The sequence below is a fragment of the Arachis hypogaea genome, chromosome 16 (assembly GCF_003086295.3).
Source record: "Arachis hypogaea cultivar Tifrunner chromosome 16, arahy.Tifrunner.gnm2.J5K5, whole genome shotgun sequence".
NCBI lineage: Eukaryota > Viridiplantae > Streptophyta > Magnoliopsida > Fabales > Fabaceae > Arachis > Arachis hypogaea.
This window is the reverse complement of record NC_092051.1, coordinates 126,807,409-126,831,233: the sequence shown is the minus strand read 5'-3', so window position 1 is coordinate 126,831,233 and position 23,825 is coordinate 126,807,409. Positions and strand designations below refer to the sequence as shown.

Genomic DNA, 23,825 nt, shown 5'->3' with positions numbered 1-23,825 from the left:
TATTTAAAAAAACAAAAATTAAATGTTGATGTGGAAAATAAATTCTACGTGGTTTATTATTATTTGTCCATATTTTAAACGTATCGGTACGTATGAATTTTTTATCGTACCGTAGCAAACACCAATAATTTATATAATTTACACCAAACTAATTGGTGACTTCACTCCCCTATATTATACACTCCTAATCTACCATAGTCTACTTTCTTTTTTTTTTTTTGTTTTTTTTTTCTATGATCCTCTCTTCCTTTAACTAATTAACCTATCTGTCTAAAGAACACACATGCAAACAAAGCATATGTTTTTGTCAACATCTCAATAAAAGACCTAGCACCGAGAAACTCAAACCAACTCATCAACAAACTAGGAAAAAACAAATTCAGAGTGATAGATGAAAATGAAGCAATTAGAAGATATGGAGAGAGAACGGATAGCAAAGAAGACATGGAGAGCATAATACACATGGTGAGCGCAGAGATTATGATAAGCACGACGAGTAGGTGGATGGTGGAGGAATAAATAGAAGCTATTGTTGGAGGAAGGTGAACAGATATACGAAGAGGACCAATGATAACCGGAGATTGGCGAGAATAGAGGAGTTAAATTTAGTCTTTGTTGACAACTTGCTAGATAACTTTTTGAAGGGCTAATTACAAAAAGAGTTTGGAAAGAGTGGTGGTGTGGTGGTCTGGTGCACACACACACACACACACACACACACATATATATATATATATATATATATATGTGTGTGTGGAGGAGGGTAAGAAAAGGAATGGTTGGTCCAATTGCATTCATTAGGTTCAACTCTGAGAGGGGAGCCACTGGAGTTGGCCAAAGTTTAGATGGTGCGTTAATTAGAGGTAGAAGAATTCAGATTTCAAGAGCGAGATTTGAAAGGCAGATGAAGACTGAACGGATGAGTGATGGACAAGCCAACGAGCGTGCAGGGAACATAAAAAGATGGAGACTAGTGAGTTTTAATCAAAGTCATTTGAGAAGAAATGAAGGAAAGAACTACGAATATAGGAAGATATATTAAAGTGAAGGCAGAACCGCATCAGTGAATAGAATAATACAGAGGAGGGAAGGTTAGGCTGGATTAATCAGAGACATAGAAAAGATGCAATAGCGAACAAGGATGATGCAAATAAACAAGAGGTGGTGGCAGAGGTGTCGGAGACCCAAAAAGAGAGACAAGAAAGCAATGTAATACGGAAATGTTTCGAACCAATCAAGTTTGCATTAATGAAGAAAGCCATCAAGGATAGATAGAGAGGACCCAGAACAATTAAGTGTAGGGACCTTGGTTTGTATAAAGCTTACTAATGCTAGAATCAGTTGAAAATAGGAATAAGGAGTTAAATGACCTGATATTGTTTGAGTATTTTTTATGAACTTCGACCTCAATGGGATTTATGTGGAGTCATTTCAAACGGGTGTGGATAGAAATTATGGGGGTTCCAATATGTTCTTGCTGAAGTTGACCGGTGTATAGCTCGTCTGTCGATGAATGTCTTCAAGCTTCTCGTCGGGATAAGTTATACGTCGGCAAGGAGAGAACAAGGGAATAGGTACCTACAAAAGACACCCCGACACTCAAGTCAGTAAGTGTTTAAGAGGTATAAGAATAATTCTATGAATATAGAATGTAAGACATGAAATAAATGTTATCATGTGTTGTATATTATAATAATTCTATGAATATAGAATGTATATAGAATATATCTAGAATCTATCTAGGATGTATCTAGAATGTATCTAAAATCTATTTAGAATGTATAGTGTATATAGAGATTGGTGCCTTTTATAGGCATAAAGTTGATGAATAATAGAGTTGATGGTATGACCGTTGATCATTAAGTCAGAATAATGGTCATTAAGTCGGTAATAAAGGTGTCAGTTACAAAATGAATGATAATTAAGGCCGAATTATAACTCATAATGCACAATAAAGACCGAGTTATAAGGTGACGGATCATAGCCCCCAAGTTTTGTCTGCCGATCATATGATTCAGGCTAAGCTTAGAAAATAAAATGATTTATAACTCGGTTAAGATAAGTGAATAATGATATGGTGAGCCCCCAAGTTTAGTCGGGTTATTATGTCGGCACTTATTCAAAAAATAATTGAATGATAAGAGTCATTTAATCAAGATAGTTGTGTGGGAGATACTTTTCCGCTTAAGAACAATTTTAGCATTTGATTGTATATGAACTAAAAAGTTCAGAGATAGATATCCATTGACGGAATCGATTGTATGATCTGAGGATATAATGGTTAATTGTCTTGGAAATTTTTTCGACCCACAATAACTTATTGATAAATTTCTCTCTCAAAACAATTAGTTATTGAATATTTACAATTTACAGTGAAGGTCTGACATGAATAAGATAAATTGAGAAAATAAATATGTATAAAGTCGCAACATATATTGAGTAATATATATTGTAAAAGTAAAATAGTTCAAAATTAAAAAAAATACCTTAAAATTGATAATTGTAGAGAAGAAGACGACATATATGAATGTCATACATGCCAAATGTGAATATCTGAACTTTGTTTTGTAGGACATGCTTTAATTTGATAATAAAGCAATAAAATAATTAGTCATTTAATGATATAATAAATTTTGTTTAGCTATGAGGTATATTTTTTGTGCAAAAATAATAAATTTGCATATTTGTAATTATTTTTTGCTTAACTTTCTGCACTAATCATATAGCTAGTAACATAAAATTTAATAGCATAAAGTAAATAGTATGACAGTTATATAAAATTAATTTTGGATGGAATCCAATTTTAAAATTTGAACTCGTCATTACTATCATTTAATTGTATAAATGAAATCATTAAACAATTAGAATATAGTACATAATGAAATAAAAACGTAATTGACATGGTTGTTATATGTTATTATTGTATATGACATATATTGAGGTTTGAATATAACTAATAAATCAATAAATATTAGTTACATAAAAAATAAATGCAAAAGTATGTTGAATAAAATATATAAGTTTACTTGTGTAAGTAGAGAACTTTGAAAAAGAAAGTAAAATTGCATAAGTGAGCTTGTATTCGGTTTGATTGAAAACCAAGTTTGTTCTCGGATTGATTGAAAGCCAAGTTTATTCTCGGATTGATTGAAAGATCGATTATAAGATGTGAAATATTATGATACGTAAAAGTGAAGCAATTTGAAGGTATAAAATACAAACCTTATAAAAAGTTACGATAGATTAAAATTTGATAAGAGGTATTAAATAAAATCTTAAACAAGATTGTTGAGATTGGTTCAAAAATTTGAATGTAAATCAAGTTTTATGAATCTAAGGGGAGTAGGAATTATTTTACTCGTCCCAAGGTGGGCGCCAATTGTTCTTGCTGAGGTTGACCGGTGTATAGCTCGTCCGTCGATGAATGTCTTCAAGCTTCTCGTCAGGATAAGTTATACGTCGGCAAGGAGAGAACAAGGGAATGGGTACCTACAAAAGACACTCCGACGCTCAAGTCAGTAAGTGTTTAAGAGGTATAAGAATAATTCTATGAATATAGAATGTAAGACATGAAATAAATGTTATCATGTGTTGTATATTATAATAATTCTATGAATATAGAATGTATATAGAATATATCTAGAATCTATCTAGGATGTATCTAGAATGTATCTAAAATCTATTTAGAATGTAGTGTATATAGAGATTTGTGCCTTTTATAGGCATAAAGTTGATGAATAATAGAGTTGATGGTATGACCGTTGATCATTAAGTCAGAATAATGGTCATTAAGTCGGTAATAAAGGTGTCAGTTACAAAATGAATGATAATTAAGACCGAATTATAACTCATAATGCACAATAAAGACCGAGTTATAAGGTGACGGGTCATAGCCCCCAAGCTTTGTCTGCCGATCATATGATTCAGGCTAAGCTTAGAAAATAAAATGATTTATAACTCGGTTAAGATAAGTGAATAATGATATGGTGAGCCCCCAAGCTTAGTCGGGTTATTATGTCGGCACTTATTCAAAAAATAATTGAATGATAAGAGTCATTTAATCAAGATAGTTGTGTGGAAGATACTTTTCCGCTTAAGAACAATTTTAGCATTTGATTGTATGTGAACTAAAAAGTTAAGAGATAGATATCCATTGACGGAATCGATTGTATGATCCGAGGATATAATGGTTAATTGTCTTGGAAAGTTTTTCGACCCACAATAACTTATTGATAAATTTCTCTCTCAAAACAATTAGTTATTGAATATTTACAATTTACAGTGAAAGTCTGACATGAATAAGATAAATTGAGAAAATAAATAGGTATAAAGTCGCAACATATATTGAGTAATATATATTGTAAAAGTAAAATAGTTCAAAATAAAAAAAAAATATCTTAAAGTTGATAATTATAGAGAAGAAGACGACATATATAAATGTCATACATGCCAAATGTAAATATCTGAAATGGATAGTGTATATAGAGATCCGATAGTAGATAAAGGGTAAAAGAATCGTCACAAGGGATCCGACAGTAGATGAATTAATTGCTAAACGGTGGGAATTGAATAAAAGTGTTAGGGAGAGTGCATGGGGTGGTTGCGTTGGAGAAGCAGGGCAGTGTTTGAAAATTGAGTTGAAAGATAACGACTTTTCGAATAAAAGGACGTTGAATGATAGGGATGGGTGTTATAAGCGAAAGTGGGCTTCCAATTACTTTGGCCCAAAAAAAGGTGGTTCAACATAGGGAATATATGGAGAAGGAGACTTTGGGCCAAAAGGATAACAATATGTGAAGAAAGTAGTACTGGTGATGGAAACATGAAAGAGAAAACACAAAAAAAAAAGGAAGGCAGATGAGGCATTAAACATGATGAAAGTATGCAGAGATGCAGGTATATTTTTAAAGAAGAAGAAAAAGAAGACGAAGAGGAACGAATCCTAAAGACTCTAGAGGCCGAAGGCATCTCAACAAGAGAGGAGAGCATAATGCAAAATAAGAAGTCTAAAAGGGAAGGCAACAAGACGGTGAAGAGAAGTGGCGAGCATATTATTAGATTAGGTGTGAAAATTTACCATTAATGAAATATTATTTTGGAATGTTATGGGGCTAGATAGGAAGGGAAAGTTGGAAATGGTTAAGAAAATTATTAAGATTACGTTGGATTTTATTGGTTTGTTGGAAACTAAGAAAGATAGTGTGGATTGAGGTCTAGTTAGGAAGATATTGGGATACAATAATCTAAATTGGGCGGGTGTAAAATCATAAAACAATGCTGGTGAGATATTATATGTTTGAGGGAGTGAATTGTTATAAAATGATTTTTGAAAAAAGTTGGATTGTTTGGGGCATTATTTTGATAAGAAAAAAGATTTTTTTCGATGAAAAAAAAAGATTTTTTTTTTATTTTTTAGCGTGTTTGATAAATTTCGAGTAGTAAAAGTAAAAGCATTAGAAAAATAAAAAAAAAACATCTTTTTTGAGAAGTTGTAATTTACATCTTTTTTTAAAAAAAAATTTTTTCTTTAAAAAAAATATTTTTTATGTAATAAATAAACAAAAAAGTACTTTTATATTGTTATATCTAAACATAAATTGATAGATAAAAATATCTTTTTACATAAAAAATCTAAATATAAAATTACTTTTATTTTTTTTAGGTCTTTTAAAAAATAATAATTAAAAAAAATCTTTTCTTAAAAGCTCACCCAAACAAGCTCTATTGGATTATACAATTTGCACTCTCTATGGACCACATAATAGAGACGAGAAGTGGAGATTCTAGAAAGAGATAACAAAGGAAAAAATAAAGTGCCAAGTTCCAATTTTATAATGGAGATTTCAATGAGGCGTTGCATATTAGCAAGAGAAAATGGTGCTCGTCTTTTTCCTAGAGCAGTCAAGAATTTAAAGAGTGGGTTCAACAATCAGAGATGTTGGAATTAGATTTAATTGGAAGAAAATTTACTACTTGTGGGAGGACATTATTGAATACGATTGATAAAGTGTTCTGTGATGTGGAGTGGCAAGAAGTTTTTAGCAATTTGAAATTGAAAATACTAGATACTGATTTTTAATGATGATGTTGTTTGTGGACTTGGGATGGCTATGGAGTGTTTCATGGTGAAATGATGCGAAAATTTAATAGGCTCTTATGTGATTGTTGTTTGTGTTGAGTTTTTTTTTTTTTTTTTTTTTATGGTTTTTATGCTGTATTTTGTTGTTTTTGTTATTTAAATTGTTGTGGGATTGACCTTTTTTTGCTTACTTCCTTGTTTCTAGTCGCTAAAGGCTTTACTCAAAAGGAAGGCATAGACTATAAAGAGATTTTTCTCCGATATTATCAAAAGACTCTTTTAGAATTATAATGACACTAGTAGCTCAACAAATTCATACAAGTTGGCCCAAATCCAACAAAAACGACCTTCAGTTTAGATTGCGTGTAAACACGTGCTTCCCTAACTCTTGAATAACGCAAACGATTTTTTTTCCTCAATCAAAACCGTAATGCTCAAAATTCAAACAAGGATCAAAATCTCTCAAAAATATTTGAAAATCATCACGAAAAGTGAAGAAAATTACGAAACTGAATTCGAAAAGAATTATGAAAAAATGAAATAAGAAGATGAAGAAGAAAAAGCAGTAAAAGACGAGAAGGAGGAAGAGGAAGAGTTTTGAATTATGCGGAACTTATCAGCATACATACACCAAAAATTCTTAAACAATACACTCAAATATCTTCGTGTTACACCCAAATTTACTGCAAATACAGAAAAATATTTCCTCTAATGCTGCATTTTTTTCTTCTTTTTTTCCTTATTTCTTTCTTTCTTTTAGTTGAATGAATGTAAGTTCATCTTCTTCCAAGTAATTTTGCAGCATTATGTATTTCTTCTTCTTCTTTGATTTTTTTTTTGTTTTTATTCTTGTTAAGAGAGTAAAACAAGAAGAAACTTGAGAAGGTAAAACAAAAAGAAAAAGATGAATAAGAAAAAAAAGAAGAAAATAGTGATGATAATGAAAAAAAAAAAGAAGAAGAAACAATAGAAGATGAGGAGGAAGAAGAGGAAGAGTTTTGAATTATGCAGAACTTATCAGCACATATATACCGAAAATTTTTAAACAATATACTCAAATAACTTCGTGTTACATCCAAATACCTTCGTGTTACACCCAAATTTGCTGCAAATACAGAAAAATATTTCCTCTAATATTGCATTTTTTTTCTTCTTTTTTTCCTTATTTATTTCTTTCTTTTAGTTGAATGAATGTAAGTTCATCCTCTTCCAAATAATTTTGTATCATTATGTATTTCTTCTTCTTCTTTGTTTGATTTTTTTGTTTTTATTCTTGTTAAAAGAGTAAAACAAGAAGAAGCAGAAGAAGAATTTTAAATATCTTCATGCTACACCAAAATTTGCTGCAAATACAGAAAAATATTTTCTTTAATGCAGAATTTTTATATTACATTCAATTCAAACCATCAACGATGAACAACAATTTTCACAAGCAAAAATAACATTATTCACCTAAAGAATCATAAACTACTAACGAAAATATTAACTAGAATCGAACCACACCTCAACCGCTTGATTGGATTTAAAACAATAATCAATTTTGTTCTGGTTCAATTGACAATCTGAACTTGAATTATTCATTATCTTCAACAACGAGATAACTGTTCAAAACTGATTTTAGAACTTGATTTAAAAAATGTAGAGAACAAACGAAAAGAAACACAGAGAATGTAGAGATGGAAGAGAACATAGATCAAAAACGTTGAGAAAATTCAAAAACAAAAACAAAATTCTTTTGAAAAAGTTAATTAGATTAAGAAGCACGTGAGATAAATTGAGGTAAAATAACTTGTATGAACTTGTATAGAAAAATAACTTGCATGTGGAGAATAATTGATAGAAAAATGGATCAACCTAACACGGATTGAATTCCTTTCAAAATAAAGGCAAATTAGTGTAAAAGATTACACCCTTGACTAAATATATAATTTTTTATCTTTTTTCTTTTTCATTGTTGTCATGAATACAAATATTTGTTAGATTTCACACTTCAACCAAATCCAAAGTTAGCATATATTGTATTGGAAGATCCATTAACAAGCCCAACCGAATCGTCTATCATGAATCCATTAACGAACCCATTAATTCCAATTCATTTGGCCCTTGACTATATAGTACGGAGGAGCCCAACATTGAACAACCGTTACAACGTTACCAACTGCTCACGTCGACTAAGCTGCGCCTGATTCAATATCATGCCCTTAAAAATCATGCAGCAAACTCAGCCAAGCTGCTTCCTAAGAGCAACTCTAGTGCAATGATTTTGAATTATTATTTTTGATATTTTTAAAAAGTGAAGATTTAGAATTAAAATTTATAGATGAAATGAAATCAGTTTTATCTTAGAGAGATTGTATCATCTCAATGGAAACAAATAAATTTTTTTGGTTTTGCGTTTGTTGTTGCTTTGATTTCATTATCCATTGTTGGTGTTGGTATTATTCTTTTAGTTGTTGTTATTATTTTATTGTTGTTGTTGTTCATTGCTTCTGCTTTGTTATTCTGCTTCTGTTTCTACATTTTGGGAAGAAGGGGGAAGGCCCAAAAGGTATTTTTGTTCGAAGGATGATTTTAAAATAAACTGAAACTTTTGGGATTATTTTGTAACGAAAAAAGGTTGGGAACAAAAAAAAAAGGACAATTTCCTAAAATAAATAATTTGGCTTCCAATTTTACCAGAAATGGATACAAAAATACATTTTTTTCCCCATAAACTATGTAAACCACGACAACGACAGGGGACCACGGTTTACAAATGAATGTAAACCGCTATAGGGGTCTCGTGGATTATGTTCGAAGTCAAACTGCACATAATCCGCGGTAGGGGTGTCGCGGTTTGTGTGTGAATTGCAAACGTCCATAAACCGCTACACCCCTGCTGCGATTTATGTTGATATGCAAAATGGCTAGAAACGCGGCAGGGTCTTGCGGTTTCTGTTTTTTGCTTCCAGCTGAACATTTTTTCAACCTGGACCTTCAATTTTAGCATAGTCTTTACGAGCTTCAGTGTTTCATCCATGTCTGACATCTCGTCAGTGGAAAACCCCTTGATGCTTGACGACAAGATGTGGTTTTTGCTTTTTTATATAAAGAAATAAAATAAAATGATTATTTATTTAAATACAAAATAAAATTGCACATCATTTCAGTCATGGTGCCTGCGAATTGGAGACTGAAATAATCTTTTTATATATGTCCACTAACACTTGCGAAATGAGACGCCTACAAAATAGAGCAGCCGTCATTTTTCTATTGTCGCAAGCGAAATGACTTCCATTAGAATATTAGGATGGATAAGGAATGATCATATTGAATCTTCCTACTTAAATAATAATAAGCTTTAATGTTTCACAAAAAGAGAGAAGGTTTTTTTTTTTTTGTGACTAAACATAACACAAAGAAAAAAGACCTAAGAAAAAGAGTAATACTCCTCTCTAATAATAATGTCTAAATTATTAGGAGGCAGTAACCATTCTAGATACACCTGCTTGTTTAAAACAGCAGTCTTAGCCATTAAATCAGCCGCTCTGTTTGCTGTTCGCTGGATGAGCACTAAAGTAGCTGTCCAATTGCGCTGAAGCATCTCTTTGATTTTGTCAAGCAGATCTGAGTCATTCCTAATCATGCTGGTTGTGCCTCGCGAAACAAGAAAAAACGCATCAAGATTATCAGTTTCACATATGACTTCTTTGCACTCGCAATCCCAAGCCATAACAAGCCCTCTCCAAATAGCATGAAGCTCACAACAGAGAACACTAGAAAGAGGTATACTGGCAGAACAACCTTTTATCCAAATTCTCATGCTGTCTCTAATAATACATCCAAAGCCAGCTAATTGCTCATTTTCAAAAACGCTTGCATCGCAGTTCACTTTACAGACATTCATTGGAGGTGGTTCTCCCAATTATATTTCAAAGAAGAAGGAATAATATGTTTTTGGTTGATAACAACATTAGAGAAATCTCGAGCAGCATGTTTAACTAAGTGAACATGTTTAAATTTCGGTTTTTTATTTTTATTTTATAAAAATAATTCTTATTTTTTATTTTTTACATTTAATTTTTTTAAAAGATACCTTTTTTTAAAGGTTAAAAATAATAAAAATATCTTCAGCTGGTCTATTTTTAAAATCTATTTTTAATATTTTAAAATATAAAATTTTTATTTTTATTAAATGTACATTTTTAGTTATTTAATTTTTTTTATTAAGTTAACAATTTATTTTTATATAATATCAAACATGAAATACATTTGTTGAATTTATACTCAATTTAGTTCCAAAATTTAGGATTGAAAAAATATATTTGTTAAATTTTTTTATTTAATACTAAGTACGTACTACCTGAATTAAAAGAGTTATGGTGAATAATAGATTAACTTACTAGTCTTATTTTTTAATGGTTGATTTATATAAATGCAATTAATTATTTTAAGATTGTAATTTATTTCATATTTGATATTATATAAAAATAAATTATTCTTAAACTTGAAGTAAGAATCAAGAGCATCATTGAGATTTCCTTGATCAAATGACAGAGAACTTAGCCAATGAAATGTGTCAATAGTTAGATGATGAGTTTGGAAAACTCTAAATTTAATTTGATGATGAACAAACATTATTAATTTAATTAAATTACAAAATTATCAATTTGATTTTGATTCACATGTATTGATTGATAATTTTTTTTGTGCAGATTTTTTATTGGGCCGAAAAGAAAAGAAAAGATCCTAAGTCCAATAAAATCAAATTTCAGCCTTATGTAAATTATGATATGAATGTTGGCTGAATTGGTTAAGTTGGGCCAGATTCTATTAACATTATTATTGGCCCATATTTAACTAAAGATTCAATGCTTGGTCCGAAACCACTTGAGAGAGAGAAAGCAAATGCTTTGCTTCATTGTTTCCAACGGATCCTGTTTTTTTTTATCATGTGATGGACTTCAAATTCATTTAACTTGAATTAAACTTACATTGAAAACATGAGAGAGAGTTAGCTATTGATTTGATGGACATCATCAATGCTACACGCTACCTAATGCAATGGAAGTGGAAATTTAATTTACTTTATCAAAAATTCATTAGTTAGTGTTCAAATTTCTCTCTCATCTCTTTCTCATCTTGCTTCTTGTTTTTGGTCATTACACAGCAGCTATGGAAGAAACCTTGAGCCACCGAAAAGAAGAAAGTGCAAGCAACAAGACCATCATAATGATGGCAAGAAAAAGAAAACTAAAAGTATGTTGTGGCTGAGATTCTCATCACTTATGGTAAGATTTGGTGAAGAGATATTGGTTCACCATACCCAAAAATGAATGAAGAAGATTTCGGTCAGTAGAGGAAGATCCTTGGAGGGATGGCTTGTCTCTGATTTTGCTCAACCACCACAGGAGGTAGCTACATTGGCTACGTGATGGAGGAGACAGAAGTTGGAGCAGAAGAAGCTGTCATCATCATGAAGCATCAAGGGCTAGGAGTCCATCTTGGGGAGCAAGGCAAGATGGAGGGCTCGGATTGATGATTATTGGTGATCAAGGAAGGACCAGAGGTAATTGCATGTTGGGTTTTATATTCAGTTTCCTCTTCTCTCTCTCTCTGACCGAACCGGTTTGTATGAAGAAGAAGAAGATTAGCTTGATTTGTTTGGTTTCAACCGTGGAGGCTTCTCCCTATAAGTAAGGGTGAACAACCAAGGCTTGAGGCAAGGAGTTAGAGTGCAAGACACAGAGTTCTCATAGCTACCCAAGCTAACAGAAGTTCTTCTCCTTCAATGTTCTTCATTTTGTAATTTTTTTTTGTTTAATTTTGTCTGTCTTGAGTCTCATGAAAAAAGGCAAACAGTGAGATTTGTAAGGAAAAGCCATAGAGCGGAAAAAGGCAGAGAGTGCAAAATTAAAAGAAAAAGCCATAGATGTCCTTAGAGGTCCTTTGTACATCTGTGTTGTGTTTCATGATTCTGTGGGAATTCCCTTGCAAGTTGGGTTAGCACTTAGCAATTGGAAAGCTTGGCAGTGACCAAGTCAAGTTCAAGATTGGGGTTTAGATTCTGGACTTGTCCCGAATAGGAAGGGTAGTTCCTAGGGAGAATTGGTGTATGTAATCAAGAATGATTATAGTGAAATTCCATCATTATTGTGATGGAGACTAGATGTAGGCTGCATTGCACTTAGCAGTTGAACCAGGATATGTCTTGGTGTAATTCTCTCTCTCTTCTACTCCATTTCTGTTTCTGGTGCTCAAAGAGATAAAACTGAAAAATATCTCGTGCTGATCGACGAGACAAAAAGAAAAGTCTCGTGGCTGGGTACGAGACAAAAGAAAAAGTCTTGTGGCTGGTTACGAGACAAAAAGGCAAAAAGTCTCTAGAAGCAGTTTCAAAGACCAGCAAGTGTTATTAAGTGAAAAAAGGGCTAAGATTCAACCCCCTTTCTCTTAGCCACTAAAAACCATCAATTGGTATCAGAGCTTGGTCTCAAAGAGATCAAACTTTGCAGCTTGGAGAAAAGATCCAGATGGCAAAAAATAGTGGCTCAACTCTAGTGTCCTACAATCTGACAGAAGGACAGTCAAGCAACAGACCTCCTCTTTTCAATGGGAAAAATTACACCTATTGGAAGGAGAGAATGAAGATCTTTGTACAAGCAGTAGATTACAGACTATGGAAGATCATCCTTGAGGGTCCTCAATTCCCAACCACCACAAGTGTTGAAGGAGTAGTTTCTCTTAAACCCGAAGCAAGCTGGACCGAAGAAAATAGAAAGAAGGTAGAGCTCAATGCCAAGGCTATCAACTTGCTCAACTGTGCTATCAGCTTCGAGGAGTACCGAGGGGTATCACGATACACAACAGCAAAAGAAATTTGGGACAAACTTCAAATCACTCATGAAGGAACTACCATAGTAAAGAAGACAAGGATAAACATGTTGAACAGAGAATATGAAATATTCTCAATGAAGGAAGGAGAATCAATAGATAAAATGTTTGAAAGATTCAACATCATCATAGTTGGCTTGGATGTTATAGGGATTAAATATCCTGATTCTGTGCTTGTGAGAAGAGTCCTAAGAAGTTTTACTAAAGAGTGGGAAACCAAAGCTTTAATAATTTCTGAGAGTAGTGGTTTAGATTCCATGACATATGATGACTTGAGAGGAATACTACTTGATTTTGAAAACACTTATTTGAAAAAGGATTCAAAAAAAGGAATTACTTTTACATCTGTTACTAACCCCCTGGATGATGAATCCAGTGATAATTTCTCTGGAAATAAATTTGTGTTGTTTGCCAAAAAATTCAAGAAAATGGTGAAGTTCAAGGAGAGAATCAAGGGAAGCAACTCTAGAAAACAAAGGAAAGATCTCAGCAAAGTGACATGCTACAACTGTAAGGAAACGGGGCATTTCAAATCCGACTGCCCTAAGTTGAAAAAGGAATAAAAGCCAAAGAAAGAAAAGAAAAAGGGACTGATGGCGTCATGGGAGGACCTGGAAAATGACTCTGAAGACGATGAAGAATCTGAAACAAAGTCTCAACCATGTCTCATGGCAGATCGCATTGAACAGGTAGTCTTTCATAACCCAAACACTGAAGAACTTCATCTTATGATAGACCACCTTTCTGAAAAAATAAGATGTTTTTTGCTTGATAACCAAGATCTTAAACAACAAATCACCATCCTTAAAGCTGAAAATGGTTTTCTCAAAGAAAAACTAAGGGAGGCCGAAACTGCTTGTGAACTTGTTGAAGAAAATAAGCAGTTAAAAGCCCAACTTAGGAGCTGTGAAAGTGATCATTCTGTTGTTGCATATGTAAACTGTTTTAAGAAAAATGAAGAGTTGCTTAAAGAGGTCAAAATGCTTAAAGAAGACTTAGCCAAGTTCACTAAAAGTTCTGAAAATCTGAATCAAATCTTGGCTAGTCAAAAACCTCTTTTCAAAACCCAACAAGCTTTAGCAAAACAGCAACTCCAAGGTTTTGTAGACTATGTAACCGAAATAGACACTTTTCTATTCAATGTTTTTTTGGTGAAAGGATGATTGGTGATAAAGTTTACAAAGTTTTTTTTTATTATAATGGATTAGGCCACAAGAGATGGTTTAACGTGAAAGTATCCAAGAAGATTTGGATAGCTAAGGTCACTTGAGCTTGTTTTGTAGGTGTACTTAGCATCCAAACGGAAGGAGAATATGTGGTACATAGACAACGGATGTTCTAGGCATATGACTGGAAAGACAACCTTCTTCATAAAGCTTGATGAGTATGATGGAGGTTTTGTCACTTTCGGTGATGATGGTAAAGGAAAGATAGTGGCCGTTGGAAAAGTTGGTAAAAGCTTTTCATCTTGTATAAATGATGTTCTTCTTGTAAATGGTTTGAAACATAATTTACTTAGTGTAAGCCAATTGTGTGATCTAGGATATGAAGTTATTTTTAGAAAGTTTGTGTGCTTAGTTGTTTGTGAAAAAACTGGGGATATTTTGTTTGAGGCTAAAATGTGCAATAATGTGTATGGATTGACTCTTGAGGACTTGAAAGAACAAAATGTAACATGTTTCACTTCTCTTGATTCTGAAAAATGGCTATGGCATAGAAAGTTGGGTCATGCTAGCATGTACCAAATTTCTAAGCTAGTCAAGAAAAATTTGGTTAGAGGAATTTCAAATATCAAATTTGATAAGGATCTTACTTGTGATACTTGCCAACTAGGCAAACAAGTAAAATACTCTTTTAAACCAAAAGATGGAATCTCAACCAAAAGGCCATTAGAGATGTTACACATTGATCTTTTTGGTCCTACAAGAACTCAAAGTTTAGGAGGTAAACACTATGGTCTAGTGGTGGTGGATGATTACTCTAGATTTGGTTAGGTACTTTTTCTTGCTCATAAAAATGACGCTTTTCATGCTTTCTCAACCCTTTGCAAAAAAATTCAGAATGAAAAAGATTTAAAAATTGCCCATTTGAGAAGTGATCACGGAAGAGAATTTAAAAACCAAAACTTTGAAAAATTCTGTGATGATTTTGGAATTGCTCATAACTTTTCATGCCCTAGAACCCCTCAACAAAATGGGGTGGTTGAGAGAAGGAATAGAAGCCTTCAAGAGATGACTAGGGCCATGCTTTGTGAGAATGAGATTCCAAAATTTCTATGGGCTGAAGCTGTAAATACAGCTTGTTACATTTTGAATAGGACCATTATTAGAAAAGGGTTGAAGAAAACTCCTTATGAGCTATGGAAAGGGACCTCTCCAAATCTGAAGTATTTCTATGTTTTTGGATACAAATGCTTTGTACTTAACAATAAAGAAAACCTTGGTAAATTTGATCCAAAATCCTATGAAGGGATGTTTGTTGGATACTCCACCACTAGCAAGGCCTATAGAATTTACCTCAAGGAACATAGGACAATAGAGGAATCCATACATGTTACTTTTTGTGATTCTAATTTAATTCCTAGTACTGTGATAGATAATGATTCAGATTGTGAAGAAGCTGTCAACAAGGAAACAAGAGAAGAAAATTCCAAGTCTGCTCAAAATGAAGAATCTGCCAGCTCAGTTTTGTCTCGTCGGAAGGGAGGAGACATTTCCATTTTGTCTCCTGAGCCAGCAGGAGAAACTGGAACAGAACAACCCACAGAAACTCATCAAAACTCAACACCACTCCGAAAGCCTAGAGAATGGAAGTCCATGAGGGGTTATCCTCATGACTTTATCATTGGTGATCCCTCACAAGGTGTAACAACAAGATCCTCATTCAAAAGGCAATCCGAACCAAGCAATTTTGCTCTCTTGTCACAAATAGAGCCCAACAATGTAAAACAAGCTCTTGAAGATCCATCATGGGTCAAAGCCATGCAAGAGGAGCTTGCTCAATTTGACAATAATGAGGTTTGGACACTAGTACCTCATTCGGATGGTAAGAAAGTTACGGGTACTAAATGGGTGTTCAAAAATAAATTAGGTGAGGATGGAAAAGTTGTTCGTAACAAGGCTAGATTAGTGGCCCAAGGATACGATCAAGAAGAGGGGATAGATTTTGATGAGTCTTTTGCTCCGGTAGCTAGAATGGAAGCAATTAGGTTGCTTCTTCCCTATGCTGCCCACAAGGGTTTTAAAATGTTTCAAATGCATGTAAAATGTGCTTTTCTTAATGGCTTTATTGATAGAGAAGTGTTTGTGACACAACCCCCGGTTTTGAGGATAAAAAATTTCCAAATCATGTTTTCAAACTTTCAAAGGCTCTTTATGGCCTTAGACAAGCTCCAAGAGCTTGGTATGAAAGGCTTAGTGCCTTCTTGTTGGAAAATCAATTTCAAATGGGAACCACCGACACTATTTTATTTATTAAAGCATCTAATGATGATATTCTCCTAGTTCAAGTTTATGTGGATGACATTGTGTTTGGTTTGGCCAATGAGTCCTTGTGTGAAGAGTTTGGAAAACTCATGACTAGTGAGTTTGAAATGAGTTTAATAGGAGAGCTAACTTTCTTTCTTGGCCTCCAAATTAAACAAACTCCTAGTGGTACCTTTATTCACCAAGGAAAGTATGCATAAGAACTAATAAAAAAATTTGGCTTAGAAAGTTCCAAACCAATGGGAACACCAATGCATCCAAACACAAAACTTGAAAAGGATGATAATGGCAAAGATGTGGATGAAACAAGGTATAGAGGAATGATAGGTTCTCTTATGTACCTTACCTCCTCTAGACCGGATATTGTTCAAAGTGTGGGTGTATGCTCAAGGTTTCAATCTCACCCAAAAGAATTCCATCTTTCAGCCGTTAAGCGCATCATTAGATACATTAAGGGAACTAGTGATTATGGCTTGTGGTATCCAAAATCTGATGATTTTTGTGCAGTAGGGTTTTGTGATGCAGATTATGCGGGAGATAGGGTGGATAGAAGGAGCACCTCTGACATGTGTTGTTTCCTTGGAAACTCACTCAACATGTGGTCAAGCAAAAAAAAGCCACAGTGGCTCTATCCACAGCTGAAGCCGAATATATTTCTGCATCTGCATGTTGTTCTCAACTAATTTGGTTAAAAACGCAGTTGGAAGATTACAAAATAAAAATCAATAGTATACCCTTATTTTGTGATAATATGAGTGCTATAAACATTTTAAAAAATCCTGTTCTACACTCAAGAACCAAGCACATTGAAATCAAATATCATTTTATTAGAGAACATGTGCAAAAGGGTACTATTGGTATTCAATTTGTAAAATCTGAAGACCAACTTGCTGACATTTTTACAAAACCCCTCTGTAAAGACAAATTCTGCACTTTGAGAAAATTTTTGGGAATGCTAGATTTAAGCTCTATTGATAACTTGTAAAATTTTTTATTCTGTTCAGTTTTGTCTCATAGGAAAGCACGAGATAAAAATCAGGATGTGTTGAAAGGGCTATGATTAAGAGGGAGACTGCACAAATTTTAATTCTTTTGGGCCCCACCAAATCTCTTTGACCCCACTCTGACCGTTTTGTTAGATTCTCTTTGTGTAAATCACAATCTCTTTTGTTGTTGATGAGCGGATAATTTATACGCTTTTTGGCATTGTTTTTAGTATGTTTTTAGTAGGATCTAGTTACTTTTAGGGATGTTTTCATTAGTTTTTATGTTAAATTCACATTTCTGGACTTTACTATGAATTTGTGTGTTTTTCTGTGATTTCAGATATTTTCTGGCTGAAATTGAGGGACTTGAGCAGAAATCAGATTCAGAGGTTGAAGAAGGACTGCTGATGCTGTTGGATTCTGACCTCCCTGCACTCAAAGTGGATTTTCTGGAGCTACAGAACTCGAAATGGCGCGCTTCCAATTGCGTTGGAAAGTAGACATCCAGGGCTTTCCAGCAATATATAATAGTCCATACTTTGGCCAAGAATTGACGACGTAAACTGGCGTTCAACGCCAGCCTTCTGCCCAAATCTGGCGTCCAGCGCCAGAAAAGGATCCAAAACCAGAGTTGAACGCCCAAACTGGCACAGAAACTGGCGTTCAACTCCACAAATGGCCTCTGCACGTGCAACACTTAAGCTCAGCCCAAACACACACCAAGTGGGCCCCAGAAGTGGATTTATGCATCAATTACTTACTCATGTAAACCCTAGTGACTAGTTTATTATAAATAGGACCTTTTACTATTGTATTAGACATCTTTGGTCTCAGTTTTAATCCATTGTTCATCTTAGGAGACTATTGATCTCGTTTAGGGGGCTGGCCATCTCGGCCATGCCTGGACCTTCACTTATGTATTTTCAACGGTAGAGTTTCTACACTCCATAGATTAAGGTGTGGAGCTCTGCTGTTCCTCAAAGATTAATGCAAAGTACTACTGTTTTCTATTCAATTCTTCTTATTTCGCTTCTAAGATATCCATTCGCACCCAAGAACGTGATGAAGGTGATGATTATGTGTGACGCTCATCATCCTTCTCAAATCATGAACGCGTGCCTGACAAACACTTCTGTTCTACATGAATTAAGCTAGAATGAGTATCTCTTAGATCTCCTAACCAGAATCTTCGTGGCGTAAGCTAGAATGATAGCGGCATTCAAGAGAATCCGGAAGGTCTAAACCTTGTCTGTGGTATTCTGAGTAGGATTCAATGATTGAATGACTGTGACGAGCTTCAAACTCGCGATTGTTGGGCGTTAGTGACAGACGCAAAAGGAGGGTGAATCCTATTCCAGCATGATCGAGAACCGACAGATGAATAGCCGTGCCGTGACAGGGTGCGTGAGCATATGATTCACTGAGAGGAGGGGATGTAGCCACTGACAACGGTGATGCCCTTGCATACAGCCAGCCATGGAAAGGAGTAAGACTGATTGGATGAAGATAGCAGGAAAGCAGAGGTTCAGAGGAACGAAAAGCATCTCCATTCGCTTATCTGAAATCCTTGCCAATGAATCTACATAAGTATCTCTATCCCTTTTATTGTTTATTTTAATCTAATAAAGTATCATGTTTAAATCCGCCTGACTGAGATTTGCAAGGTGACCATAGCTTGCTTCATACCAACAATCTCCGTGGGATTCGACCCTTACTCACGTAAGGTATTACTTGGATGACCCAGTGCACTTGCTGGTTAGTTGTATCGAAGTTGTGACAATTATGAATTAAGATCAAAGCACCAAGCTTTGGAGCCATTACCAGGGATTGTTCGAGCCTGGACATCACAATTTCGTGCACCAAGTTTTTGGCGCCGTTGCCGGGGATTGTTTGAGTTTTCGGCAAGCCTTTGGTCCGGTAACATCAGTGCCAGATTCCCTTTTGATCCGGTAACTGCACCAAGTTTTTGGCGCCGTTGCCGGGGATTGTTTGTGTGTGGACAACTGACGGTTCATCTTGTTGCTCAGATTAGGTAATTTTCTTTTTGTCTTGTTTTCAAAAAAAAAAAAATTTTTTTCAAAAATCTTTCAAAAATTCTTCCTTTGTTTTCGAAAAAAAAAAAATTTTCAAAATAAAAATGTTTTCAAAAATAAATTATTCTATGGCTTCAGAATTTTTAAGAATGAATTCTAGTGTTTCATGAAGCATGTTGAAGCCTGGCTGGCTGTAAAGCCATGTCTAAATTTATTTGGACTGAGGCAGCAATTTGTTATCAAGATCAATATACTCTCGTGTTAAAGACTAAAGCTTGGCTGGCCATTGGCCATGTCTAGTGTTTTGGACCGGAGCTTTCTTTGAAAGCTTGGCTGGCTAGTGAGCCATGTCTAATTCCTGGACTGAAACTTTAGACTAACATGGCAAGATTCCTGGAATTCATATTAAAAATTTTGGAATCCTTATTTTCCTTTTTCAAAATTATTTTCGAAAAATATAAAATAAAAATCCAAAAAAATTAGAAAATCATAAAAATAAAAAATATTTTCTGTTTCTTGTTTGAGTCTTGAGTTATATCATAAGTTTGGTGTCACTTGCATATGCATCTTGCATTTTTCGAAAATATCATGCATTCATAGTGTTCTTCATGATCTTCAAGTTGTTATTGGTAAGTCTTCTTGTTTGATCTTGATGATTTTTTGTTTTCTGTCTTTTATTATTTTTCATATGCATTTTTCGTTTCTTAGAGTCTAAACATGAAAGATTTCTAAGTTTGGTGTCTTGCATGTTTTCTTTGCATTAAAAAATTTTTCAAAAATATGTTCTTGATGTTCATCATGACATTCATAGTGTTCTTGGTGTTCATCTTGACATTCATAGCATTCTTGCATGCATTCATTGTTTTGATCTAAAAATTTCATGCATTGCATCCTTTTAGTGTTTTTCTCTTGCATCATAAAAATTCAAAAATAAAAAAAATATCTTTCCCTTTTTCTCTCATCAAATTCGAAAATTTGGATTGACTTTTTCAAAAATTTTTAAAATCAAATTGTTTCTTATGAGTCAAATCAAATTTTCAATCTGAAAATCTTATCTTTTTCAAAATCTTTTTCAAAAATCAAATCTTTTTCAAAATTTTTTGGTTATTTTCGAAAATTTCAAAAAAATATTTTTCAAAAATATTTTTCTTATTTTTATATAAAATTTTCGAAAATAACTAATCAATTAATGTTTTGATTAAAAAATTTGAAGTTTGTTACTTACTTGTTAAGAAAGATTCAAACTTTAAGTTCTAGAATCATATCTTGTGATTTCTTGTGAATCAAGTCATTAATTGTGATTTTAAAAATCAAATCTTTTTCAAAACTAATTCCTATCATATCTTTTCAAAATATCTTCTTATCTTATCTTTTTCAAAAATATCTTTTCAAAATATCTTTTCTAACTTCCTAACTTCCTATCTTTTCAAAATTTGTTTCAACTAACTAACTAACTTTTTGTTTGTTTCTTAACTTTTTCAAAACCACCTAACTAACTCTCTCTCTCTCATTTTCGAAAATATCTCTCCCTTTTTCAAAATTTCTTTTTAATTTATTAATTATTTTAATTTTTAAAACTTAATTTTCGAAAATTACTAACAATTTTTCAAAAACCATTTTCAAAAATCACTAACTCTTTTTCAAAATAATTTTCGAAAATTATCCCTCCCCCATCTCATTCTATTTATTCATTCATATCCTAACATCTCATCTCACATCTCTTCCATTCGTACAGTTGTATTTCTTCCTTTACATCACATCCTTTATCTCCCCCTCTTCTTCCACTCACAAAGGGATCCCTATACTGTGGTATAAAGGATCTCTATTATTATTATCATTTTTCTGGCCATTCTTCTTTGTCATATGAGCAGGAGCAAGGATAAGAACATTCTTGTGGAAGCAGATCCAGAACCTGAAAGGACTCTGAAGAGAAAATTAAGAGAAGCTAAAATACAACAATCCAGAGATAACCTTTCAGAAATTTTCAAACAGGCAGAGGAGATGGCAGCCGAAAATAATAATAATGTAAGGAAAATGCTTGGTGACTTTACTGCACCTAATTCCAATTTACATGGAAGAAGCATCTCCATTCCTGCCATTGGAGCAAACAACTTTGAGCTTAAACCTCAATTAGTTTCTCTGATGCAGCAGAACTGCAAGTTTCATGGACTTCCATCTGAAGATCCTTTTCAGTTCTTAACTGAATTCTTGCAGATATGTGATACTGTTAAGACTAATTGAGTAGATCCTGAAGTCTACAGGCTCATGCTTTTCCCTTTTGCTGTAAGAGACAGAGCTAGATTATGGTTGGATTCTCAACCTAAAGACAGCCTGAACTCTTGGGATAAGCTGGTCACGGCTTTCTTAGCCAAGTACTTTCCTCCTCAAAAGTTGAGCAAGCTTAGAGCTGATGTTCAAACCTTCAGACAGAAAGAAGGTGAATCCCTCTATGAAGCTTGGGAAAGATACAAACAGTTGACCAAAAAGTGTCCTTCTGACATGCTTTCAGAATGGACCATCCTGGATATATTCTATGATGGTTTATCTGAGCTATCAAAGATGTCACTGGACACTTCTGCAGGTGGATCCATTCACCTAAAGAAAACGCCTGCAGAAGCCCAAGAACTCATTGACATGGTTGCTAATAACCAGTTCATGTACACTTCTGAAAGGAATCCTGTGAGTAATGGGACGCCTATGAAGAAGGGAGTTCTTGAGGTTGATACTCTGAATGCCATATTGGCTCAGAATAAAATATTGACTCAGCAAGTCAATATGATCTCTCAGAGTTTGCATGGAATGCAAGCTGCATCCAACAGTACTCAAGAGGCATCTTCTGAAGAAGAAGCCTATGATCCTGAGAACCCTGCAATAGCAGAGGTGAATTACTTAGGTGAACCTTATGGAAACACCTATAACTCAACATGGAGAAATCATCCAAATTTCTCATGGAAGGATCAAAAGCCCCAACAAGGCTTTAATAATGGTGGAAGAAACAGGTTTAGCAATAGCAAGCCTTTTCCATCATCAACTCAGCAACAGACAGAGAACTCTGAACAAAATGCTTCTAATTTAGCAAATCTAGTCTCTGATCTATCTAAGGCCACTGTAAGTTTCATGAATGAAACAAGGTCTTCCATTAGAAATCTGGAGGCACAAGTGGGCCAGCTGAGTAAAAGGATCACTGAAATCCCTCCTAGTACTCTCCCAAGCAATACAGAAGAGAATCCAAAAGGAGAGTGCAAGGCCATTGACATAAGCGCCATGGCCGAACCTGTAAGGAGAGGAGAGGACGTGAATCCCAAGGAGGAAGACCTCCTGGGACGTCCAGTGATCAATAAGGAGCTTCCCTCTGAGGAACCAAAGGACTCTGAGGCTCATCTAGAGACCATAGAGATTCCATTGAACCTCCTTATGCCCTTCATGAGCTCTGATGAGTATTCCTCTTCTGAAGAGAATGAGGATGTTACTGAAGAGCAAACTGCCAAGTTTCTTGGTGCAATCATGAAGCTGAATGCCAAATTATTTGTCATTGATACTTGGGAAGCTGAGCCTCCCTTGTTCATCAATGAACTAAGTGATCTGGATCAACTGACATTGCCTCAGAAGAGACAGGATCCTGGAAAGTTCATAATACCCTGTACCATAGGCACCATGATCTTTAAGGCTCTGTGTGACCTTGGTTCAGGAATAAACCTCATGCCCCTCTCTGTAATAGAGAAACTGGGAATCTATGGGGTGCAAGCTGCTAAAATCTCATTAGAGATGGCGGACAGCTCAAGAAAACAGGCATATGGACAAGTAGAGGACGTTTTAGTAAAGGTTGAGGGCCTTTACATCCCTGCTGATTTCATAGTCCTGGATACTGGAAAGGAAGAGGATGAATCCATCATCCTAGGAAGACCTTTCCTGGCCACAGCAAGAGCTATAATTGATGTTGACAGAGGTGAAATAGTCCTTCAATGGAATGAGAACTCCCTTGTATTCAAAACTCAAGGATCTCCCTCTGCAACCATGGAGAGGAAGCTTGAAAAGCTTCTCTCAAAGCAGAGTCAACCAGAGCCCCCACAGTCAAACTCTAAGTTTGGTGTTGGGAGGCCACAACCAAACTCTAAGTTTGGTGTTGAACTCCCATATCCAAACTCTAAGTTTGGTGTTGGAGAGTCTCAACAAAACTCTGCACATCTGTGAGGCTCCATGAGAGCCCACTGTTAAGCTATTGACATTAAAGAAGCGCTTGTTGGGAGGCAACCCAATGTTTATCTAATTCTTATTTTTATTGTTTGTCATGTTTTCTTAGGTTCATGATCATGTGGAGTCACAAAATAAATAGAAAAATTGAAAACGGAATCAAAAACAGCAGAAGAAA

At 34.4% G+C, this 23,825-nt stretch overlaps 1 non-coding gene across 1 annotated transcript; it reads right to left on the bottom strand.

Annotated features, from left to right (window-relative positions):
* Window positions 1-21,853: 21,853 nt before the first annotated feature.
* Window positions 21,854-21,961, bottom strand: LOC112761036 (small nucleolar RNA R71). The gene has a single exon (XR_003181445.1). It is a non-coding gene; the product is annotated as a small nucleolar RNA R71 (small nucleolar RNA).
* Window positions 21,962-23,825: the final 1,864 nt, after the last annotated feature.